The sequence below is a fragment of the Diadema antillarum genome, unplaced genomic scaffold, assembly GCF_040938485.1.
Source record: "Diadema antillarum isolate AM-2024a unplaced genomic scaffold, OU_Dant_1.0 scf00000055, whole genome shotgun sequence".
Taxonomy (NCBI): Eukaryota; Metazoa; Echinodermata; class Echinoidea; order Diadematoida; family Diadematidae; genus Diadema; species Diadema antillarum.
The window spans coordinates 1,192,606-1,218,033 of NW_027270944.1; the positions used below are offsets into that span (position 1 = coordinate 1,192,606).

Sequence of the window (25,428 nt, forward strand, 5' to 3'; positions counted from 1 at the left end):
TGTCTTGTTACGAGGCGTGACATGTAGTCATACAGTTATCATAAATGTAAATACATAGCATTATCACACATAAAACACACACACACACACACACACACACACACTCATACAAATCCGGGACGTGTGTGAAACATGCATGTTTCTTCACTAGTAAATAAGAGGGAGGAGGGATCTGTCGACAAAATAAATGGTAAGCAAGTAGTGTTACAGATAAAACAAACCCGATCCTTTTAAGATGCCCACAGATCGCAAAGTATGGAATGATTATATGTATTAAGTGTTAAAATGTATCTTGTTTATTGGCGTGCATGTTAAATTACTTGAACAGACACCATGCACTCTCTGGGTCTTATAGAATGTTGTCGAAATGATATGAGTGTCGTTTGTAATTTGACTGTGGGAATCTGTTTGTGGTTTTGCGCCATTCTGATAATCTAGTGGGAGTGGAGGCGGTGCTTTCAGGTCTTGTTTACCTTTGGGAATGCATATATGTAGGTCTGTTGTACCACAAAACATCCTATCATATGAAATTTACCTGATAAAGCCTAAAGTATAACGAGATATCTGTATTTTTCTCAATAAACCGTAACTGTAAACGGTTTAGTCTGGAAGCATTTTTATTATAACTATTGTTCACATTTTGTATATTTAACAATATTTAACATCGATTTTACAGATTCATGTTTTACAGTAGTTGTTTCTATCCCTAACTTACATCCCTAACTCACATAAAAATATTTTGAAGCGCTAATGCTGGGTTTTTGTTTCTACAAATGGTAAATCATGGCTTTAACGGTCTCGTCTCGACTGATGAGGCCACGTGAGAAAACATGCATGCTTTCCAAATTCTCTGACGCAGAATATGGCATCTATTTTCTCTTATCTCAGCTGCTTACATTGATAGCTACCGACTTTTCCCAAATACTCGTGTATTACATTAGACCTACTCTGGTGTAGGCAGAAAGATTACTCAGTGCTTCTGCTATGAATATCACATATTCTGTTGGTCAGAAATCAATGAAACGTTAGGGAGAAAGGTATTAAGAAGCGTCGAACGTGACATTATACCCTTACAGAATGATGTTTTGTAGCGATTTATATTGGAGACCTATATTGAACTGAATCAGAAAAGCAAAGAAAAAAGCTTACAAACGCATGTCTCCTCCTCAGCATCGCCTATTAGCCATCTTGGTGACGTCAAACCCAACGCCATGAGTATGTTTCGTGCCAATTTTGTTTTGTTTGGGAAGCGACCATGGACATGAAAATATGTTTGCCTTGAAATGTGCGCATTTAAAACATACTTTCTCGAACATATTTTCGCTGCACCCGTCAGTTACAGGAGACAAGTTTGTTTGGACGTACAACGTTCTGTATTGTTTGATTCTACAATATTGCTTAGATCAAACTTAAAAGATGATATTAGCGACCAATCACGTAAAGCATGTTTATAATAGGAAGTCGGATTCAGTGAATTTAGCTTCAACATAACCTAGTAGTCCAAATATTAGAATCTATCTTTATCTCTTATCTATTTGAAAATCTGATATTGTTTTACAGAAAGAAATTATATTCAGACCTATGATAGAAAACATAATGAGCAACGTATGATCTTAGTGGTTCTACTGGTGCTAAACGTTAACAGATATAGAAATATAATATGAAAAATCAATGTAGCTTATTCAGAGACTAATCCGAAGGAAATTGGAGTGTCTGTCCTTCGAATCTAATTCAAGACATGTTTTACAGTTTACTCTTCTTTTTGGATATTTATTGTGAGGCAATAAATACTTCATTTCCTGCCCTATATTTCTCTCAATGGAAACTGTCATAATTATGGGCGTTACACGAAAGGTATACAAGCAAGCTAATTAAATACACATCATTGATTCATACATCAAACCCTCTGAAAGTCCCATCCATTGAAGCTGAACATGGGGAAGCTTCTGCGCAGATACTCTAGCCGCGCTGGCTGTATCGGAATAATTACCGAAATTGAATTTCTTACTCGGAATGGCAGGAAACCAAAGCCTGTCTTTTCTATGCCATTAGTCGGGAGCAATCGAGTGCCACATGAACGTGACATTTCGTTATCTGCTCCTCGTTAAGTGCGCCTGTTAGCAGAGGGCCATTAAAACTCGGTATTGGTCGCCTATATTTTCCGCAACAGTAAGACCCAATTCTCAAATTTCAAATCCCTATTTTGTAACGCTTTTCCCGCAGTTCTAACAGAGGTCTGTCGCGTACTTTCTGTATGATGAGAAAGCGTCTACTTTATAACCGTCGTTGGAGAGGGACCAGAATATAGCGTTTCTTGTCGAAAGCAAAATTTCATTTCAGGCTATTTCTTTACAGTTCTGATTTCCTCTCCTGTGCTTCCCTTCCCATCCGTCTATCTCTGTACTTTGCTTCTCTCCCCCTTTTCTTTCCCTTTCCCTCTCACGATTTCTCGCTCTTTTACATCTAACTCGAGAAGGGCCCAGTTAGCCTTGCTAGGAGGTATCAGCCAACACACTGCCATCGATCCATCTCGCTTTGAAGGGTAAATTTTAATACGCCTGCAGACAGTCGAGTAATTGTGTTTAACACGTCGATGGTGCTAACCATGTTCACCCTGCATGCCGCCATGCAGTTTGCATTATAGTTCTGCCACCTCTGCGACTTTACAAAATACTAATGATGAACAGTTATCATTGAGAGCAGCAAATCCTGATTTTTTTTTTTCATGCTTATTTTAATTTCACGTTGTGGCTGGATATAATGCTGCACATATTACATGTTTTTCTTCAGTTATGTATTATAATTTGTGTTATGACCAGTCTTTACCTTGATGTAAGTACACAGACTATAGTGACTTCAGAGCTCAAGTGATATAATTTTTTTTCTGTAATTATACCGTACATTTTGAATTGGCACAAAAGTGCTTTTTATAATCATGTATCAACAAGATGATATGAACACTTGTATCACATTGAAATTGTCGTGTATTCTGATAATAATGTATGTACGCATGTAGGTATATTTATGCATGTATGTATGTATGTATGTATGTATATACACGCGTGTATATATATATATAAAAATTATTTATATCATTTTATGGCATCTAATGTATAAATTGTGAAGACATTGTACATGCATCCAAAACTATACTTCGTGCGCATGTACAGTGACACCATGTGCCCGACAGCTATAGAGATGCTTGCATCTGGCAACGTTGTCTGGTTACATTAGATGACCACATGACATTCAAATTAATCATAGTTAAGTAATTAGGTCATTATTCTTTGTACCTCTAACTCTCCGGCGCAAGACATCATGCTCGACAAAGTTTGGAACAATTCATTATTTTGTTTCCTTTCACTATACTCTCCTCAAGAATAGTTAAATTGTTGGTAAGATTTTCTTTGGAGTCTGAGTAAAGCTGTAAAGGATCTCGGTAGAAAAAAATAAAACTAAGATTAACAAATGAAATTAGAAGAAGAAGAGGAAGAAGAAGAAGGATTCTCTTTAACTTTACACACACCTAAAAGGCTACGCGAGAAAAATACATTATTCTTGACGATATATCTTCAAATTAAAAGAATAGGAAATCGAGTAAAGACGAGTTTTGTTTTGTTTTGTTTTGTGTTTGTTTGTTTGTTTTTTTTTGTCATTACAAAGATAGACAGAACGATACATCGTTCCTTCTATCTGACCTGGTTAGTGAGGTTCCAAGTCGGTCTTTTATCATTGCAAGGACGATGATTTCGTGGCAGGTTTTATATGTTTGATGCTTACATGGATCACTGCCGTGTCGTGGGGGCATCTTATTATGGAGAAATATTTGTGTTCTGATTTAAACCAGTCATTAAGAACATTATTCGCCTTCTCTGCGTATAACATTAATGTTTCCATAGGTTTCCCAGATCTGTCAAACATGATATATAAACATAAAAGATTAATGCATGACCAAAGAGTCATCGCGAAATTTCCATCTTAATACTAAAATGCATTTTCAGGTTGTGATTGGAATACTCCGATGACTATATCCAGAAGGCATCATAATATGGATATTAATGCACTTCACTTCAACAGTTTCGTTCCAGTGGCTGTTTTTTTTTTTCATTATGTCATCCTCATTTTGCATCGTTAAACGTCTGGTTGTTCCGTTGCTGGTGCTGATATTTTTCCGACCTCATTTCTGGAAGTACAGTTTCACCGGTTTGAAATGAGATTGAGTATTGTCTACATGCTCCTCAAATCTTTGCTTTTATCTTATGCCCCAGGATTGAAAGTGTCTGTGGCTGAGAATTAAAGAATCTTTCTCAGAAGTGACGCCTTATACTACCACATCATTCGTTAGTGCTCGATCAGCGTACATCATGTTGGTTTACGGCTTCTTTCCGCGATTACTGTGCCTAGCAACCGTCGTCTGTATGTGCTCGGCCATAGGTGAGGAAAAATGTCTGTTAATACGTTGATATTTATATCGTTAAAGACAATCGCGATCATGACAGAAACTACGAATTTTACAATTCAAATTTGATTTACTTTCGGTTGGATCTTCACTGTGATTACAAATTCTGCGACCGAATAAACTTTGAAGAGGATTTTTTTTTTTTATGTTAATACGGAAAAGCCGTAGGCATTAAAAAATTCAGTGCCTCTGTTTTTTTTTTTCTGACGAATTGTTGTATAATGAAGATCATAAAGATAACTCTACACATTCACCTTCGCGTGTAAACATTCTGGCAGATGAATACCATGTCGAGCTCACAGTTTATTGCAATATCAAGCAGTTTCCTCCCCTTATTAAAAATCTTGATAGAATACACTTGATCACGTTGGAACTCTTCTCTATCCCCAGTAAATCCGAAGTGTGACGGCAAAATACATCCCATACTAATTATTGTTCAGAACTGGCTGTCTTACCGTTGTGCGTAAGTCATGAAATGTGGATGTTCCTTTCATCATTTTTTTTTTAAATATTTGTATCTAATAGTCGTGACGTCAGAACAAAAGCTCCACTGTAACGCCGGGTTCTACAAGAACCCTCAGTGTGTGGACACGCCAGCCGGCTACTGGTGCGAGTGCGGCACTGGTTTCGAATGGAACAGTAAACTATGTATGAGTAAGTGCCCAAAGTTACTTCAGATGCAGCTTGAGGTAACATTGATATTGTTTCTGCTTCCCAAATCCTTTTCTTTTTGTAAGTGTGAGCGTACAGTGTATTTTTATGAGTACGTTTTGGTATGCACGTGCGTTTTTGCGCATGCGCAGCATCAGTTATTCAAAATATTCAAAAAAAGGAGGAATTAACCAAGATATACGCTGAATTATAATATAATACAAAACCTTTCATCTGGACTTTAAATGATAGTATTCAATGTGACTTCGTGCCTGTGATTTGTCTGACTCAAATTAATCGCATGTCTATTAGACTACATACACAATGAGAAAAAAAGGAACAAATACATTCAATCTATTTTGCCATAACCATCTGTTCATATTATATTTACTGTCCTTTTATATATATATATATATATATATATATATATATATATATATATATATATATTATATATCCTTGAATGATAATGATGATGATTTTCCCGACCGGAGAATTGTTAAATATATACTAGTGATTACTGACATCTGTGTAATTGTTTCTTTTGACATGTTTGAAAAGGTTGAGACCATTTTCATTACTTTCCTTCCATCATAGTTTTTATTCTATTATTTCGAAGAAGGAGAACATATCGTGGCAAGATCCATGAACGCCATAAGATGGGAGACTGGTGATATTCTTTCTCCATACAGGGCTTAGATTCACCTAACATATTTCGATAATGATTACACAACGACCATGTAGTATAGCAGTCCATCAAACATGCAAGCGTCAGGGTGTGTAGATTGAAATGTCAGCGCTTCCGAATAATTTATGCTGCATCCACGATACACGGGTGGGGCAAATTCAATTTCGTCTTCGTGTATCAATAAGGCAGGTAATTTACATTGGAGAAAAAAACAAGACAGGCATGATATGAGGGAGTGATAGTTACATTAGCAGTCCATTAGCAATTTATGTACAGGCCTTGATGACTTCGCCGTCTACTTCCCCGTGATATTAGCAGCAAAGGGCTTTGAATATCTGTAAAGGTCTTTTAAAAGGGAGATTGCTTACATGTTCAAGTAACTGCTAACATCCAGCAAAATAGAAGATTAGACCATGACCTTGCTTTATGTAGATGTCGCCTGATGGTATAGGTTTGTTTTTCCAGTTCAGTAATGAGCTCACAATGCAAAGAATTCCCATCTGTACGTCCACGTTTACATGTCTGCTGTTTATCACAGGTGAATTTCGTTTTCACTTTTATACTGACGAAAGCCACTGCAAAAAAAAAAAAAAAAAAACCCGATGAATTCATTTTACGCTACGATGAATTCTAATCTTAAACAAGTTAACAGGGCATCCTAACCCCTGATGTTTTCACTGTCATCTTACCTAGTGACGCTAGGGAGGTGTTTGAAGAGACCACCTCCCTGGTGAAACCTTACTTAAAAGATGTCTCTTTAAACCTTTTTCGCATCTTTCCAGCTGACGCTGTGGACTCCAGGTTAGACTTCAAACACATAGACCCTCCCAGCTACGCCATACTGCTGGGAAAGAACGTGCCTGCACTCGAAGCACTCACAGTAGCAGCCTGGGTAAAGCTGGATGAAGAGGTGAAAGCAAAGTCCTGAGGTTCTTTCTTTTCCTTTGACCTCACCACTTACCCCTTTATCCCCTTCCCTACCCCCTTTTCCTCCCCCCCCCCCTTCTCTCTCATAAAGGTCGTACAATTGTATATCCCTTACGCAAACGTCACGAAATTTTGCATGGTTGAAGAATAATGTCTTCCAACATCATATATGAAATCTTACAGTAATACAACTCAGAGTTTGTTTTTTGTTTTTAAAGAAATAACTAACCCAGTCACTCGAGATTATGCTCCTTCTTTGTACTGAGAATAAATAAATTCTCTGGGAAATCTATTGTAAGGTTTCCCTTACTATCACAGAGAAGTCTGTAGTTCTGCCTGCCATGCACTTGTACAATATAGCAGCTTATGAAAGGGACACACGAGAGGGGATTTGACCACCTCGATAAGCTTTTCTGATACACACTTAATACAGCATAACAGCTATTTCTGGGATATTCCACTTGTATCTCTGTTAATGTTATGAAGGTGTTGTCTTGTAATCAAAGCGTCTTTCCTGTTTCAGTGACTCCGATCCACTTTTGACAATCCTCACACGTACTATGTTTAAAGTAATTGGTTATGGAAAATGTCACACGGCATCAGAACAGGTGACCATCCAATGGTTGTATACTTAATATCGTTTCTCGTCATATTTCAGTCGATATAGTCATGCTAGTATATTCTAATTGTTGCACCTGCCAACATTTTGCACTTTTTAAGTTTCTCGCCTTTGCACGTTTACAGAGAATAAGTAAGAAGCCGACCCTGATCGCCTATGTGGTGGGCCACAAGGAGGAGCTGCGGATCAACATTGGGCGTGTCTTCCGAATAGGCGTCTTCAATAAGCACACGGAAGAGGCAGACTGGGGTATGAGGGCGGGGTCATGGTGCCACATCGCGGTGACGTGGGACAAAGGTATTCCATAAAGGGCCTGCATTTATACTCCGCACTCCAGTCTTTTTAGCCTTCTGCCATTTTCCCCCAATACACGAGCATTTTTCGTGAATTCACGTCAACCTACATTATACGTATCTATAATTTCAAAAGAATATGAGAGTATACCATCGTGAAGAAAGAAATTAACCTGACGAAATATGAAATGAAAAGAATGTTTCAGAACAACTTATCCTGGTATCTTGCTGTGAAAACTTATGGAAGTATTCGCCGGCACAGGAAACTGAATAGATGTAATTACTACTCTCTGAACTATATGTCTAATGATTACTGAATGATTGACAAATTATGAAGCTTACATTAGAAAGCAACTCTTTTCCTGGGTTCTATATTAAGAGATTTGATTGGAATTCTGTCGGTTGGAAATCTTGGTGGACGAGGCAGGATCCTCCTCCAATCTCCTTTGAATTAACTGATTTGGTAGCCTACATATCATTCATGGGGAGACCATATAGATTTAGTATCATTTTTTTTTTTTTAATGTTGTATGGAATTGCAAGCATTGAATTAAGATGGAAAACGAGGAGTGCTGTGGATGTTTCTTTTCCATCATCTCACAGGTGGAGCTTGGAAGTTATTCAGAAATGGCACCCTGGTGGCTGACGTTAGCGGGACTTCCCCCAGAGCCCTGCCACTCGACGGTCACATCGAGTCCGGTGGCGATTTGACCATTGGTCACATGATGCACCACCTGAAAGATAAGACGAGGGCCTTTCTGGGCGAGCTCAGTCACGTGCATGTGTGGAACGTCACTCTGAATGACTCGTACATCCACCAGATCGCCACCGACTGTACCTTCACTTACTGCGGTAACGTAGCGGAGTGGGTAGACTTCCGTAGCGGTACGAGGGGTATGGTCAAGCTTCGATGGCCATCAAGGGTGTTTGGTGAGTTCGTCAAAAGCAATGATAAGTGATAGTAAGTGGTCATTTGGACAAAGACGGAAAACCCGCATCGAGTGCAAACCGAACAACTGATGCCGAATAGTATGGTAATGTCCAAGAAATCAAACTCGTTTGTTCCTTGAAATTTCATAAGATTATGATACTCCGTACTTCTACAATAAGAACACATTCACTTTAATTTCAAGGCAGAATGACTGACGATGTGTTCTAACCATTATTCCATAGATTCTTGGATGCTTCATGAGTAATGATACGGTTCTGACGCTTGTAGATACAAAGCTGAAGTTCTTTGAATATCAGGAAGGACGAAATCTTTCTGTCTTATTTCCGATGGAAAATATATCTGTCTTGGATTCAGATATTTTGAGATAGGTTACAGTAATTGGCGTAAGGGGTTATAGACTAATCTATTCAAATTTTGCGATTCATGACTTTGTAGATTTCCTCTGTCATATCTAACCAATTTGTTTCATCCCCTTCCAGATGAATGCGTGATGAACAAGGATGACGATTGTGACAGTCACTGCAGTCATACGATTGGTGAGATCATCAAACTTAAATGAAACCTTTAAGTTCTGTATCACACATGTACAGTACTTGCCTGAATATCATTTGCATGAGAAAGCTTGCCATTGTTATTTGCTCAAAGTAGGGCCAACAATGAAACTATGGTGGGTTTTTTTTTATATTTGTCGTTGTACATTTCTCTCTCCAACTTTACGAAGCTTGATTTTAAGCGATTTAAAAACAAAACAAAATGTATAGTATATATTTCGTTCAGAATTAACATATATATTTAGATATCTATACATTATTAACATATCACTAGAGGTCTTTACGAATCATTGTGTAAGACACTTAAATCTGAAGTTATTGGCTTAAAACACAAAGTCTGTTTATGTATATCTTTGTCTTATTAAAGGACCTCAATGTAACCAGGGCCATGATAAGAACATTCTATGGCCTCGGACACCAACGGGTCACAACTCCACCAGACCTTGTCCGGGCACCACACAGGGTAAGTCTCAGGACACACAGTATTTGTGTGTAACATGTTTTGTAGTGCACTCACATGATACTAGATTGATAGATAGATATATAGATACATACATACATACATACATACATACATAGTTATATAGATGGATATATATACATCATACACGGTTCGATAGAGAGATGGATCGATTTGTGGATGGAAAATACACACATACACATATTAGTACATAATATACAGGCAAACAAGGATGGACAGAGAGATCACAGGTAGATATATAAATAGTAAAACAGATATGCTTGCAAACACACAGATAGACAAACACAGTATAGAAATATTTGTACATGCATATCTCCCCACGCATTTGGATGTAACCACCTTGTCACTGTAGGGTGCAATATAATTCTATTCTAAAGGTAATTACTATACTGGAGATAATAAATTCAAAATAATATAATGTGTTTCTTCCAGGTTTCGCTACTCGCACATGCCTGCAAGATGACTTGTTTGGCGAGTGGGTGGAGGCGAATGCTTCGGCGTGTGTGTCCCATGAACTCAGGGATCTGAAGAACGAGGTAGGTGATAAAAGCTCACGCATTGATTTTGTATTCCCTGTACGTCTTCTACATAAGCTATTCAACATTGAGGCTTTTTCCATGTAAAAACATCGTAGGTATAGTGTATGAAACATTACTTGCACGAAAGCAGTACCATTGTTGGACATGGCAATTGCTTAGATAAGCCTGAAAACTAAACACATCGGAGTAGAGGTAATATTTTGATGCATAGTCTAAAATCTGTAAGCACGTAGAGTTCTAACGACTTCACTTTCGTTTTTCTCAGATCGAGAAAAGCGTGTTCGGTCCAAAAGCCAACATTTTGCCCTTCCTGGAACGCCTCTACAATTCCACCCTGGGGAAGAAGACAAACCCGTCCGATCTATCGGCGAGTATCGATTGCCTCCGATTGATCGTCAGAGCTCAGGCTTCGTCGTTCGATGAATATCACTGGACCGATACCATGCTGAGATTCAAGCAACCCAAGGCTTACCCGAAGTACGGCGATACTGACAAATTCGTGAGGGTAAGACCACATCGCTTTCTTGAACGTGCCAGAGTTTGAAAATACAGATTAAAACCCTCAAATGGCTTAATAGACGTTATTGGCGGAGAGTTTTGTAGGTAATTTGGATAGGTGGATTGATTGTTAATATCAACAATAACAAGGCAGATGAAACACCTCTGAAACTAATTGAAATTTAAGAAGCATTTTCCGCTTTAAATAACGTGGAGAGATTAACAGATTCATGAACTTGGCATTATGGCACGAAGCTATGTGCTCAACTTAGGAAGAACAGAACTTTAATCTCATTGTCCTTCGTTTATACATAATGTTTCCTTTCTGTTGGTGTAGCCAAACCTTCTCTCTGGACAATCAGTAGATCGACCATTTTCACCGCTAATTCCCTCTTTTTCGGTAACAGGTTAAGTTTCCTACAAATGAGTAAGACGTCATCAGTGAGATCATTGATCTCGTCAGTAAACATACACATTTCAATTTAAAAAAACAACCAAACAACAACTTATGACCTGAGTAAAACCATTTACCGGGTATCACATTCTATACGCCACATGTGCAAGAACAGCTGCTTGAGTAGCTAAGACGGTTTCCGAGCAAGTGTTTATGAAATGTATAATCACAAAAGCCAGATAAGAAGCGATTCTGTCTTTACGATGCAGTGGTTCACCGACACCGTCGACAATATCATCGACGAGCGGAATGACGTGGCGTGGAACGCGACGCTTCCCCGGGGCGCACAAGCCGTGAACCTGCTCGAAGTGATGGACGAGTTTGTGGACTTGTTTGCCAAGAGCTTCCTCCGCCATGAGAAGAGGGGCGATATATCGGTCGAGGAAGGCGATGGAAAGAAAGCAATCGTCAGGAATAACATCGGTACGATGGATTAGAGAGCTTCATCATATCGTACATTTTCGCTGATATTAATGAAAAATAAATCTATCATATTTGTTTTCACCACCACTATTGTGATACTAACTGATTTTATGATAATTTGTCATTAATTCTGTTCCCATAGTTATTAGACCACCATTATTACCCTTAATTATCATATTTTTTTCATTCATTTTTCTGCTTTAGTTTCCATTTCAAGCGCGAATCGATCAAATGTCGATTGAACCTCTACTAAGCATCAATGTGATCATTTTTGCAGAAGCGTTCATACACTCTAAAAATCATTTCCATGATGCTTAATTGCGAAAACTTAATTTAGTCCGATGTGAGTCATGTTTTTGATGTTTTGGCTCGAAGGCAGACACTTTTTTTTCCTTGAAATTCTCCATCACGCATAAAATCACACTTACGCTTGATACATTTGTTTTCCTCTTGTTTTCAGCTCTGTATTTGGAAATGGTGCAGCCCAAATCGTTTACCGGCTCGTTCTTCCCTGACACCACAATCCAAGGCATGGGATCCATAAAAGCCGAGGTCGACAGGCCATCATTCCCAACACGCTCTTCGACGACCTGGACGACGATCTTCTGGGTGCGAAATGACTGTCGTTACAACTGCAATGAAACCTTTACACAGCAAAGTCTTTACTTAGATTTCGAAAGAAGAGATGATGGACATAGATATAAACAGATACGTTTTGATGCTGATGCAAAGCACGTGAATTAATCTCCATTTCTCTTCGCTGCAAGATGATTTGGGAACATCTAATTGTGTATCTAATTCAGATATGAAATTATCATTACATTTAAGGGCACATATAATCTGGTGATAATCACAAGTAAGTACTCATTCAGTATTTGGTTGGTTGATTGGTACATTATAGCTTTTTCTTTTCGTATAAAAACAGTGAAAATATAGCAAATGATGATGCTTCAATGGTTGAGTAAAATAAGGTTGGTTTCGTTAGGTACTAGTTTTGTTTGATATCATTGCGTACTGGGTGCTTAAAGGGATGGTACCGTATTGATGGAGCTGAGGATTTGGCTTTAACTTTTTGCAAGATACCAAGAAACCACTTATGAAATGGTACAGAGCATGCCATTCCAAGAGGAATTCAAAGTTTATTTGGTGAAATCGGTTTTGTAATGGCTGAGACATCCCAAAACAAAGTAAAACAAAGCGATCGTAATAAAATGTGGGTCCCACACTTTATTAGTTTTGATCTGTTTTGGGTATCTCAGCCATTTCATAACCAATTTTCATCAAATAAAAGTTGAATTCCTGTTGGAATTACATGCTCTTTCATAATTCATAAGAGGTTTCTCATTATCTCACCCAAAAATGTTAAAAACCTAAAGTTAGGTCTCAAACAAAACTATACGAGCCCTTTAAGCAATACGCATTTTTTTTTTTTAAATCCTCGACAATCATGTGTTCCATTCCTTGTTTATCTTACAGAAAAGAGCGTGGCTGTATATTACATCCGATACGAGAAGATCGCAAGATATTTGCCAAACCATCCTGAGTAAGTAATCAAACCACTGATGATTCTCTTACAGATTTGCTTCATAACCATCATCAGAAAACAAAGCGTTACGTGGTTTGGATGTGCCTAAATATTACCGATGTTCGCAACAGTCTTAGCGCTCAGATTACTTTGTGAACATGCCCTTCTCTTTCTTTGCTCAACTGCATAACAACAAACAAAAAGAGTAAAATGGATATAGTTCATACAATGTTTCGTCTGCTGCAAACCTTTAAACAAGTTGACAGCATCGCATATGCCTACCAAGCAGTATTGATTACTGACTTATTTTTAATGATTTCATTAAGCATTACAGCTAGGCACACATCATTTCTCAGTGGAATTGACAAACTGGAGCACTTTCAAGCCTCACTCAATACTCACATCTTCACCAGGCATTTAATTGCTTACTCTCTTTGAGGAGTCTGCGCCTTCGAATGTTTTTAAAATAGATATAAATGACGCTATACAAAATATGCTGTGGATCATGATCATGATTATCATAAATACTACGAAAGAGTCTGAAAATTATCAAAAGCTTAATTGTTGCTGAATCCATTTAACATTGTGATCTGACATGATATCCTCACACTGTTAGACAAGTCATCGTGCAGTACGTCAGAGACAAGGAAAAAGAAGACCGACACAAACAAGACAACGTCAATTCCGTGGTCATCTCGACCGGCGTGTACTCGGAAACGGATATTGGAGACGTCTTTGCCAACCTCACAGACCCCATCGAAATCAACCTGAAGTTTACCAACGTAAGAATGCCCGGAATGTCATAGTCAGCATTTGTAATATCAGTGTAACGTTTTGCTTTTCCACCCGCAATGATACTACTCGCCGTCTGTCTTCAAAAATCTTACACGAATTTTCATCGTAATGTTATGCTAACATGGTAAATCATGTACAAAGTATCTTATGATCAACTGTATAACTTCCACTTTTCAGGGTTTCCCGGTCAACGACAAAGATAAAAAGTGAGAATAAGAATTTGATCTACTAACTTCAGCGTTTTGTTTTATGTTAGTCATACTTTAATGATTAAGGGAGGATTGATCCATCTCAGTTCAGTCGTATCATGCATAGATACAAATGTTTTTACAGTATGTATTTCAGCACGAATAAGAATCGTGTTAAGTCAGAGAAAATATACAAATTTGGTCAGACAGAAAGGCGTGTCTTGTTTTTTCAGGGATATTATCATTATGGATATTGGATATTAAACTTCTCAATCAAGTCCACTCTGTATTATAAAAGCACTTTCGACATCTTCGTATTCATCGCTTTGTATGATTATGTACACTTAAACTTTTGTGTCATGACCATGAACTACATTTTTTATGTCATTTTGTTTTCCTTTTGTAGTCGTTCAACATCTCCAATCCGGACTGTGTATACATTGACATCAGTGGCGGGTAAGTGGATCACATGGATTGCTGTCACTATCTAAATAGCAGTGTCATATCGTAATGTAAGATATTCATATGGTGATAACAACGTACATATAGCAAATGATATAGAGAAACTGATGCCAGCTAACACCGAATGCTAGTTGAAAATGTCTTTGGAATCACGCTTGAAAAAACGTTTACAATCTGTACATGATATCTTCTTGAATAGAAACTGCAATTAAGGTATAACTCTCAATGCGATCGACCTTAAAGCAAAAAAGATATGGATGTGATCTTCCTTCTGAATATATGTTTTTTTTTTACTTTATATGACCTTCAAGAACTTATTTATTTCTTTTCTATCTTTGACAGTAGATCCCGTCTCTACAAGCATGAGATGTTTCTTTTTAGAAAGAAAGGGTATTCGATTAATACTGTAAAGCGTTTGAATACACAACACTTACACTTAATAAGATCCCAGTTTTTCTTCCACACCATTCATCAGGGTAATGGTGGTTATTTGGAAGGTTCGTAAATTCGAAAATGAAATAAGGTTCATTATTCCGAAACACAGAAATTTCTTTTACCTTAGATGTTTGTTAATCCGTAAATAAAATGAGCTTCGTTATTCCGAATTTCCGATAGTCCAGAAATGAAATAAGGTATACGTTAATCCGAAAGGTGCGTACTGACGAACTTTATTTCGTCTTTGGATTAGCGAACCTTCGGAAGCACGACCTTTTTTCCACTTCCGGATTAAGAAACCTTCGGATTATCGAACCTTGGAAATGACGAGCCTTGGAATAACGAACCCTCGGATTAAGGAACGTTCAGATTAACAAACTTTAACCATTCATCATGTTATAATCTGCATCTCTTTCAGGCCAAATGGATGGTCTTGGGAGGATTCGGACGGGAACATTTCGTCGGACGGAGAGTTCGTCAAGTGTCTGTACTACCGCCTAGGCACGTTTGCTGTCACTACCGATATGTACGACATTAATGTAAGTAACGTGAATTACAATGGATCTCAGTCCATACACGCACGCATACAATATTATAATATGTGTATACGCAAACTGTGCTGTATGTAAACATAATTACACGTACGCGTATGTTCCATGAATGAGCATTCCAGTGTGTGTGGTCAATGAAAAAATTGGCACATCATGATAATATAAATACATGATAAATTCCACTTGTTCACCGTTAATACAATTCAAAAGTTGCTTGACATAGTTAATCATAGCACCAAAAATAAAAAGAGAATAGATTTACACACACCATTCATTTCTCTGTGCAAAACCAGATGGTAAATGTAGGGTTTCTTTTTACACTATTGTTCGTTCATGAAGCAATGATGTCATCTGTTTTCATTGTTGTATTATAGTGGGATCCCGGTGAACCTCCTCGGTTTGTCGTCAAAGCAGCTGGCTACATCGGTATCCTCATCTTCACCACAATGGTCGCCATCTCCCTCGGCGTCTTCTTCTACCTCCGGTACGATTCGTCAACCCCGAATTCCCGCCCTTTTGAGAATCATTGGGAGAAAAGCTGTATTAAGTATTAAGGACCTTGATGTTTTATAGGTGTCATTTTACGAAAATGGTCCCTTCTCTACTAGTGCTGGTGTGGGCTTCACTGTACTGCTGTAGCAGTACAGTATAAAGCGTACGCCATAAACCAAGGTGACCCTACACAGACATAGAAAAAGGGGAAAGCTGTAACGGGAAAGTTAGTTTCAATAATAGTCAAATTATGTCATATCAAAGAAGTAGAGAGGCTCCTACCAGATGCAGTGTACAATGTAGGTGCTAGCCCTTTCCCTACAAATTTGTATCCTCAAAGACTTTATAGAGGAATTATCATGTTTTGCTAGCCAAACGGTTATAGGTACTCTAACGTCTATTACATGTTGACTTCTGATGGGAATAATTCTACAAATTTATTAATCACTAATATTCTAGATGTTTAAATAAAAAACTGTATTGCAGATTGGTATCATTCTATTGTTTAGTTTTCTGCACTCACCAAGCTCCACCCCTAAAATAACACCTGTCTTGCCATTCGTGATCTCATCAACAGTACAATCAGTTAACAAGTAAAGATCACAATACCCACTGTCTTGCATCTTACCTTAACTAGCGCACAAAATCTCTCCAGACAGATCTCATATAATAACACCACTGAACCTTGGAAATTACCATCGTCATTAAAATGCATGTTGAAAAATTGAGAGCATGGCAAGAAAAGGTGTGAAATTTTCTTAAATGAGTAATGTCTTGCTGTTGTGAACTAGTATATCATGTTAGAGCAAGGTGCATACCATTTTTCACTGATCAACTGCCTTCACAGTTGATGACATCACGAAAGGCATGGGCAATTTTTTGAGGATGGAACTTAGTAGGTACAGAAAAATGAATAATGAAGTAATCAAATTTGATGGATATTTTGATAAATTTAATGATTTCTTAGTTTGTGACGTCAAGACCTATTAATTTCAGAAGAAATCATCATGGGCGCAGAACTAGTAGTGTATTAGATGTCAGGGGACCGAACTCTGGTCATGATCTCTCTTTCCCCAATCTCACGACAGGTGTACAACAGACACAGTAGCGGTCCATCGCAACCTTGCCATTTCGCTGCTCTCCCTTCATATTCTCTTCATGATTGGCATCACACGGCAAGAAAACGCGGTAAGACATGACAGCAATTTTTTTCTTTCTTTTTTTGATCGCTAGAATAATGCATCCGGAAGCGAATGATTTGAAATTTGCTTCACAGGATGTGAGTTTTCAGTCTTTTGTAGTTCCTTCTGTTCGAAATTACCACAGAATGTTTTGGTTTTTTTAGGAGACATGTAGATGATTATGAAACTGATCGGGGTTATAATGATGAATAATGAATGGATGATGATGATGATGATGATGATGATGATGATGATTACCATTATCATACTTGTTATTACTATCATCTTAGTAACGAAAGTAGCAGTAACAAAAATAAATTAAACCACGCGATACCTTTGTAGCTTCTCTACTCTCTGATGACTCGTAGGTTTCGGTGTTTTATGATAATTTTCACTTACAACTTTGGTCCGAACGAATGGTTTGCGGTTAATGAATAGGGCCCATGTTTCGTCAGTGGTCTCAGCAATCTTTGCTGTGTGAAGAATGTCCGTGGTTCTCATTCATAAAACCGGGATTTTACTTTGCCTCCTCTGCAGACCGTGTGTAAGATTTTCGCCATCGCCATCCACTTCTTCTTCATCGCCTCCTTCAGCTGGATATGCAACGAGGCTTTCAATCTCTACATCGAGGTGGCCAACTCCATACACGCAGACACACAGCAGCAGAGACCCATGCTGCGATACTACGTCATAGGCTGGTGTGAGTAGAGACTATGGAAATTTATTTTAAATTTTTCAACCGAAAACGTAACATACATTTCACTCTCTTTTGTAGCAGATAATAATGTAAATAAGACAATGTGAAATGAACAGCGTATGCAACAATAGTGAAACCTCGTAGTAACGATACATTGTAATGTATATTGAAGTAATCAAAATGAAGTGAACAATAGGAAAATTTTAGAGAATGGAGGGACGCACTGAAAAGACAACGCTTGAAGTATGTTGGCCCCTCTGAGTGGGAAGATGAATTAAGAAAAACAAAATGGGTTGAAAAAAAAAAGAGAAGCGCCTTAAATGTGGCAGTTTACTCGCCTGACAGTGTTATTCCCCTATCCGAAGAGTCGGTCATTGATTGTGGAATCTAACCTGCTGTTATTTTACAAATGGTCGAGAAATATAAAAGTAAATGAGAATTCAGACGTGTTTAGGCTGGTATGATATTTTTCTTAATACTGTTGCTGTAGTTGTTGGAGTAGTAGGAGATCTAGTAGCAGCTGTTCAGGAAAAGGACGAAGAACAGCACTCTTCTTGTAGTTATCACTGCTGTTTTCATTATTAATCATCACTACAATCTTTATAATCATCATCGCATTTTCGATATCTGCATAAAGTCATCATAATGTTATCGTCTGTCCACAGTTGTCCCAGCCGTCCTGGTGGGGGCGCTCGTCCAGAGCAAATGGGAAACATACTTCGCCGCTGATGTGTGAGTCGTATTTTATTTCTCACACTGTGAAATAGTTGCATTGGTTGTCTCTTACTCAATAGAGGGCGTATTCGAATATCAATGCATTTTGAGAAAGGATCAGAGTTACTTAACAGACATTTTTTTTTCATAGTTACATCATGGAGCTACAGCTAAATGATTACATGCAACTGTGTAGATAAATAGCAATGTAGTGTCATCAAACTGCTGATGGTATAAAAGGAAAGAAATGATAATATCCAGCATGTTTGCTATAGATTATTTATCAGATTATAATGCATTGCAGTAAGTTCCAAATTCTGTTGACACTCCAGTAACGAATTAAGCGATATATTTATTTCATTTCACATTTGTGTGTCATTAAAATACGAAACCATTTTCTACATTCACTTACAATTTCACTTCGCAAAAGGATGATGTGAAATGGTCAGTGACATTTTTGTGACTATTATGTTATTTCGTTCAATGTGCAGCCAGCCTTGTACATTAACTTTTTTTTCATAGAAGTATGAATATCAACTACGGAATTCGCAGATATTGTATACGCAAATACTTAGCAGTTTCAAAGCATGTTGATACATGATTTTGATACAGTATAGCGACACCACATTGTTGTCGTGGTTTAATGTACATTAATTACTCTGATTCCACTGTTGCATGCATGACTGCAATGAAGTGGTTCCATGACAGTCAAATTATCAACTTAAATTCATACTTCTATTTTCTGTCTCTCAGATGTTTTATCGATTTTGAGCATATATGGTTGTTGGCGGGACCGGCAGCGGGAATGTGGGCAGTAAGTTCGCTCATCTCTGCTATTTCCACTCCCTCCTCTTTCTCTCTCTCTCTCTCTCTCTCTCCCTCCTTCTCTCCTCCTTCTATTTTCCCATCTATCTCTCCATCTGTCTATCTATCCATCTATCTATCTATCTATCTATCTATCTATGTCCTACCAGTTACCAATTTGTATTTTCTTCCCTCTCTTATGCGCTGTTTACATTTTATACGTTATCCATGTAAATATGATCTAAATTTCTACGACTGCAACAAAATTTTTGATGCTATATACATATTTTTCAGTGTTTATGTTAGCACTAATATACAATATCATACTCTATGCCACAGCCTTCTATTGGTTATACATATTATGTGCATTTGGCAAACTGCAAAAGCAGTGTTGTCGACTGTCAGTAGCAGTAGTTATCCTTAAAGAGAATTTTAGAAGATCAGAAATCACTTTAAAAGCATTATTTAATACTAATCTATAAAAGAAGAATCACTTGCAAAGATTATGACATACTGGTAGTAAAAATTACAAAGAAAACGTTTCCTACTATACGTGATGTCATATCTTTGGATAAGTGATTTCTGGATAGTCGTTTTCCTCCTGAAAAGTATACCTTTATTTGACACTATTTGTTTCCATCACATCAAAAGGTCATACCCCTATTTCTAAATTGCTTGTGTTACAGATCACCGTGTTTGTCTTAGTTTACACAATGAAGGATATTATGGAGAGTTCCTACTCCAAGGACAAGGAGGCAAATAAAGTTATCGGGTAAGAAACAAACTTTTGATTTCACTTTAGTATCTATTCATTAACAGCCCGAAACGTGATTCCGTTTACAAATAGGTCATAATCTTGAGCCCCAAACGTGATGGCTGGTTCAGATACGGATGCCCGCGGCTCCACGGTTCAGTTTTTTTTTTTTTTTGTTTTTTTTTTTTTCAGCCAGGGCACAGTGGTGGAGCATACGCTTTGTCAATCAATTAGGGGAAAATATTCTCCCATCTCGGATACGAAGTCATACTAAAGTGCTATTATTGGTTTTTTTTTTTCTGAGGGCCACAGGTTGTGACGCATATACGCATCTTTCATGGTCCTGTATACTAGTCCCAACTACCAGGGCAAAAAGTAGAAACTGATTGATATAATCATTTTTCAGTTGTTAGTTGTCCTTGCAAGTTATTTTAAAAATGTATTCAGTGAAATACAAAATCAACATGAATAAATTCATCAAAGGGATTTACTCGTTGATATTGCATTTATGTCGATCAACGTGAATACGATCGATGATAACCTGTAATGAATGAATGAATGAATGAAATGCATGAATGAATGAATGAATGATTCAATCAATCAATCAATCAATCAATCAATCAATCAAAACCGTGAGACCTGCAGATATTACAGCTTCTGCTGACTTCTTTTCTAGCACAAAGCAGATTAGACCTTGATATACTGGTCAGCCAACGCTGAAAGACATGCAAGGGACACATGTACCAAAAGGATATCCACATTATTTCAATGATTGGCAAATCATAATTATCAGTCATCAGTAGTCCGAACACTTTTTAGAATCATTATAGAGTTTGTGCCTTCAACGCTCAATTGTTGCAAATGAGGGGTCATTTTCAGAGACGCAATGGCGGTTATTCAGCTTCTATTTCGTAGCGTGTCCGCCATCACTTGATTATGATACAACCATTGGGCTGAAGAGATCATACCTGTAAGATACAATATATTGGAATATTGGGACCTTTGTCGAAGTTGCTCTTTAGCGTTCGTGGCCTATGTTGTCGTCATGACTTGTATTTTCATTCCTTATTTTATAGTAACAAATGACTTCGTTCTCTCTTACTTGCAGTAATCACTGCAAAGGCTGCTGGATCCAAGTTGTGTTGATGGCAGTAGCCTGGGCCTTCGTCTTGATATCAGTCGATATGTACAGTGTCATACCGCAGATTCTTTTCGCCATGTTTGATATCTTACAGGTAAGTGGCATCGCCAACGCACTCAAAATCCACAAGATTTACCAATAGTTTGATTCTCACTTTTCATGTATGCACCGAATAAGCCATGAATTTGACAAGTATGTCAAAAAGTGTACATCAGTGACATTTTTCAGTGACACGTTTCATAGAAGTGATTTATTTAAAGTCCATATGATTTCATGAACTTAGCTTGACACCATGCCGCAGTTTGGGCCAATAATGTGTACACGAAGTGTAGCTATAGGCAACAGTGAAGGCAGCAAATATTCAGGCACTTATTAATATAGTGTGCCTGTGAAGAAAATGGTGGTGAGACTTTGTAAAATCTATTCTTACACATGATATTTGCGCCAATAACTTCTACAACCGGCGTTATCAATATCTCTTAGGATATATCATTTTTCAGTCTAACAACCAAAGCTCATCAGACTTATTTATCAAATTAGAAAAGTGTTAAGCATACCGCACGAAATACTTTCGAGGTACAATAGTTTGTCAAAGTGACGAATTTGCAAATAAACGTGGTCGTGGATATTGCAGTAGCGTCAGAACCAATCTGTAATGTGACAACTCCCGAATCGACCGTCAGTTTTAGTCATAAGCCATGCAACTGTCTCTATTACCTTGCCCTATTTTCGTCTTCCAGGGGGCTTTCTTCTTCGTATTCTTCTGCGCACTGGACGGAGAAGTCACGGAGATCCTAGCAGAGCGCCGCTCGGCCATGCCGGGCTTCAACGTGTCGCCACACGGCATTCAACGCTCAACCAAGTACAGCGTGTACAGACGCTATCTCCCGCCGAGGTCTAGCGCGAGGAGATCCCAACCACCGTCTCACATTCACAGCCCGTCTCAGCACGGCAGGTAGAGACCATTCGAGCATTTGTGAGGTTTTTACAACTACATATATTATCAAAATCAAACGAATAGAATATCTAGTGACTGATGCTAGTCAGTGTAATTCCCCATAATCACATAATTGTATTGTAAGATAGACCAGTAGTTTGTAATGAAAGCTACCGAAATTAACTGAAGATGCTTTACTTCCGAAAATGCTTTTTCGCTAAAATTGGTCCAACAATTTTAGTGCATAAGACGATATTAATTTACTCCATTTCTCAACTCAGAATCAGCAATTACTAGGAGACTCAGAAAGTTGAATAGGCAACATAGTAATATACTCCTGCAATACATGTTTTATGTAATACAAACACAGTGAACACTATGCTTTAGTTTATCAACATCAGAGAAACATTTGAATTCCTAACTCTGGACGAACTTCCAAAATGAGGGCTTTCCAACCCCTCCATTTCCCTGCATTATAGCCGAATAACCCACTAAAGGGACGAAAATCGATAAAGTATATAACACTGAAAGGCAAGGTTCAGATAATGTCACATCGACCTAATGCCTCCATTTTTGTTTTACCTGAACTAGAAATTCATTGTGTTATTCACAAATATGGACAAAGTAGAAGTTTGTCATATGTTATTAGAATGGGGATCTTTGATTTTGCCATAGACAAGTGTTTATTCCGATCCGAATATCGCAATGTTGTCATCAGTCATACCTGCTTCGCGTCATGTTCCCATATTCATTAATATAGCAAGAAACAGTAACAACTACATAGAAAGTCTCATGTTGTTATCACATTTGTATTACACGTTGTTTTCGCCTTTGCGAATCTTTAGACGCACATATAATTTGGTATTCATTATGTTGTGTTTCACTTTGTTTTGTTTTATACATTATCTGAACCTTTTCACCAAAGCGCCCATTTATCTACGTCAGAGCGCGCCAGAGATTCTGGTGATCTGGCGCCACAACCACAGGAGAGAGGCGCCGGCTACGGTGGCGACAGGGGAAGTGGTGGTGATCGTAGCCCCGCCCTGGTGAGGTGGGGCGCCACTGCCGTACAGGCCCTACGGAAGCAGCACCTCGCTCGCAAGGACAGCGAGGCGAAGCGCGAGGTACTGGCACGCTTCTTCAGTGTGAGTGTAGCTAACCGCTTTCACATGGGCAACGCCCACTTCACTCCTATGCAACACACCTTGTTGATGTGACCCTATGCACCGAGACATATGTTTTGTTCTTTCAAAGAGCACATAGTAAATGGCGGAGGCTTCTGATTACTAGTAGTGCAGCAAAGTGTGACTGTTTGAAACTTGCCTCAAGTGCTTTCTCTAGTTGTCTAGTGAAGGTAACTCCATAAAACTCATCTTAAGCATTATTTATGTTTGTTTGTCTGTTTTTTGTTTCTTCGAAGTTGACTTCCCGCCTTGTCATCCTAAGCCAAGTGACTTGGCGAGCTTTAACAAATCGCCCTGAACAAGGCGCCTGGGCGAGTTTCAAAGAATCGCTTTTTCGCCTCCAGTATAATTAATTTTTCCATACACGTCAAGCTTTAGCATTTGAAGTCATTATTTGACACTTTCTTAATGCCGTGGGTTCATTACATTGCAGTCAGCAGCCGTCGCAGTCAAAATATTACATGAGAAAGCGCTGGTTTTAAATACATGTATTTTTGCTTTTGGGTTGAATATAAAAGAAGTTAGGGAAGATTGATCTATGGAGGAAGGACCTTATTCATATCACGCATAGTGTGTACAGAGTGCCAGGCAAGCTACCTATATTCAAGACATTTTTGTGTGCTGCATGATAAGTTTAGAATCCTTATCTTAGCCGGCTATATAACTTTGCACGAAAGTTTCCAAGCATAAAAATCAGAACATAAGTTTACAAGAATAGATGACCAAATTCAGTCAGCCCTGACCTAATTCTGTCTCCCAGAGCTTGTTTTGGAGTTCATTTCAAAGCAATAATATCTTTATTAGGCATAATTACTGATCGCCATTCGATTTCAGCACAGTATATTTGAACATGAAATCTTTATTCAATGAAAGACAATAGCTCACAAATTCTTATGTGTCTAGGAAGATGTTTGGGTGTGCATGTTTCAGGGGGGTTTTGTGTGTAGGAGGTTCTTTTTTTATTTTTAAGGTTTCTGCTGCTGTAGCATTGAATACGTAATGAACAATACAACTTAAGAAAATCGCGACTACCATGGCATTGAATAGAAAGCTTAAAGCTTGGTTAACTTTTGCCAGTGAAACCGCTAGTAATGTTACATATTATGAAGTAGTTCAATTTCATTTAATCCTAGTCTGATGTATTTAGCAAAGTCAATTCGATCACCAATTGCAGTTTGGTAGGAGTGATGTTACATCATGCATAGATGTGTTCTGAGTTTCTTTTCCTGTTTTCTTACTTTACGTTCATACATCCTCTCGTGTTCAGGATGAAGAAGTGAAGGTTGCCCTCCAGACTCCACCCAGGGGCCCGGAGCCACAGGACGTGGGTATGAACGAAGATGACCATCTCGTCACGTCCGTGTAATCATCATGAAATTATTATGCAAATTAAGGGCGCGGCGAAGAATGCCCAATCACGTGGTGTCTCCCCTGTATTACGTCACGCAAAACATCATGTGTGTACTCACACGAAAGAGAGGCTTTATAGAATTTTTCTTCCCTCAGAATACATGTAATGATTCAAGCAGTAACCCTGTCTGGTTGCCGTGCTCTATCTAGCATGCATTCATGATAGTCTCCATATTATATATAGACGGAATGTTGTCTCCTTTCAACAAACCCGACAACGATCAGTATGATGCGTGCACCCGAATTATCAAACTTTTCAATGCAGATACTCAGAATTCAATTCAATTCAAAATGATTTTACTTCCATATAAAGTAATACAAAGTAGTATACCTAACGCTTACATAAGTACTGAATTGCCACCAAATCTAAAATCACCAGAACGTGTATCAAATTCAGCTTGCATCAATTTTACTTGTGAGATACAAAAGTCTTTCTTTAAAGTTTCAGCACTTTCCGCGACTGCTCGATTGTGCTCAAGTTAAAAATGTGAATCAAGTATAACTAAAGTGAACAACTGATGTACAGATTTACCAGACAAGCTCATACGTCAGACTACAAATTTTAGTCTATTTTCTCTTCCGAACCCTCAATGATGTTTCGCAAATTTCCGATTAAGAGAATA

The 25,428-nt window shown here is 38.2% G+C and overlaps 1 pseudogene; it reads left to right on the plus strand.

The window, feature by feature from the left end:
* LOC139715777 (adhesion G protein-coupled receptor L2-like) overlaps positions 1–24,918 on the plus strand; it is a 32,637-nt pseudogene extending 7,719 nt beyond the window's left edge.
* Positions 24,919–25,428: the final 510 nt, after the last annotated feature.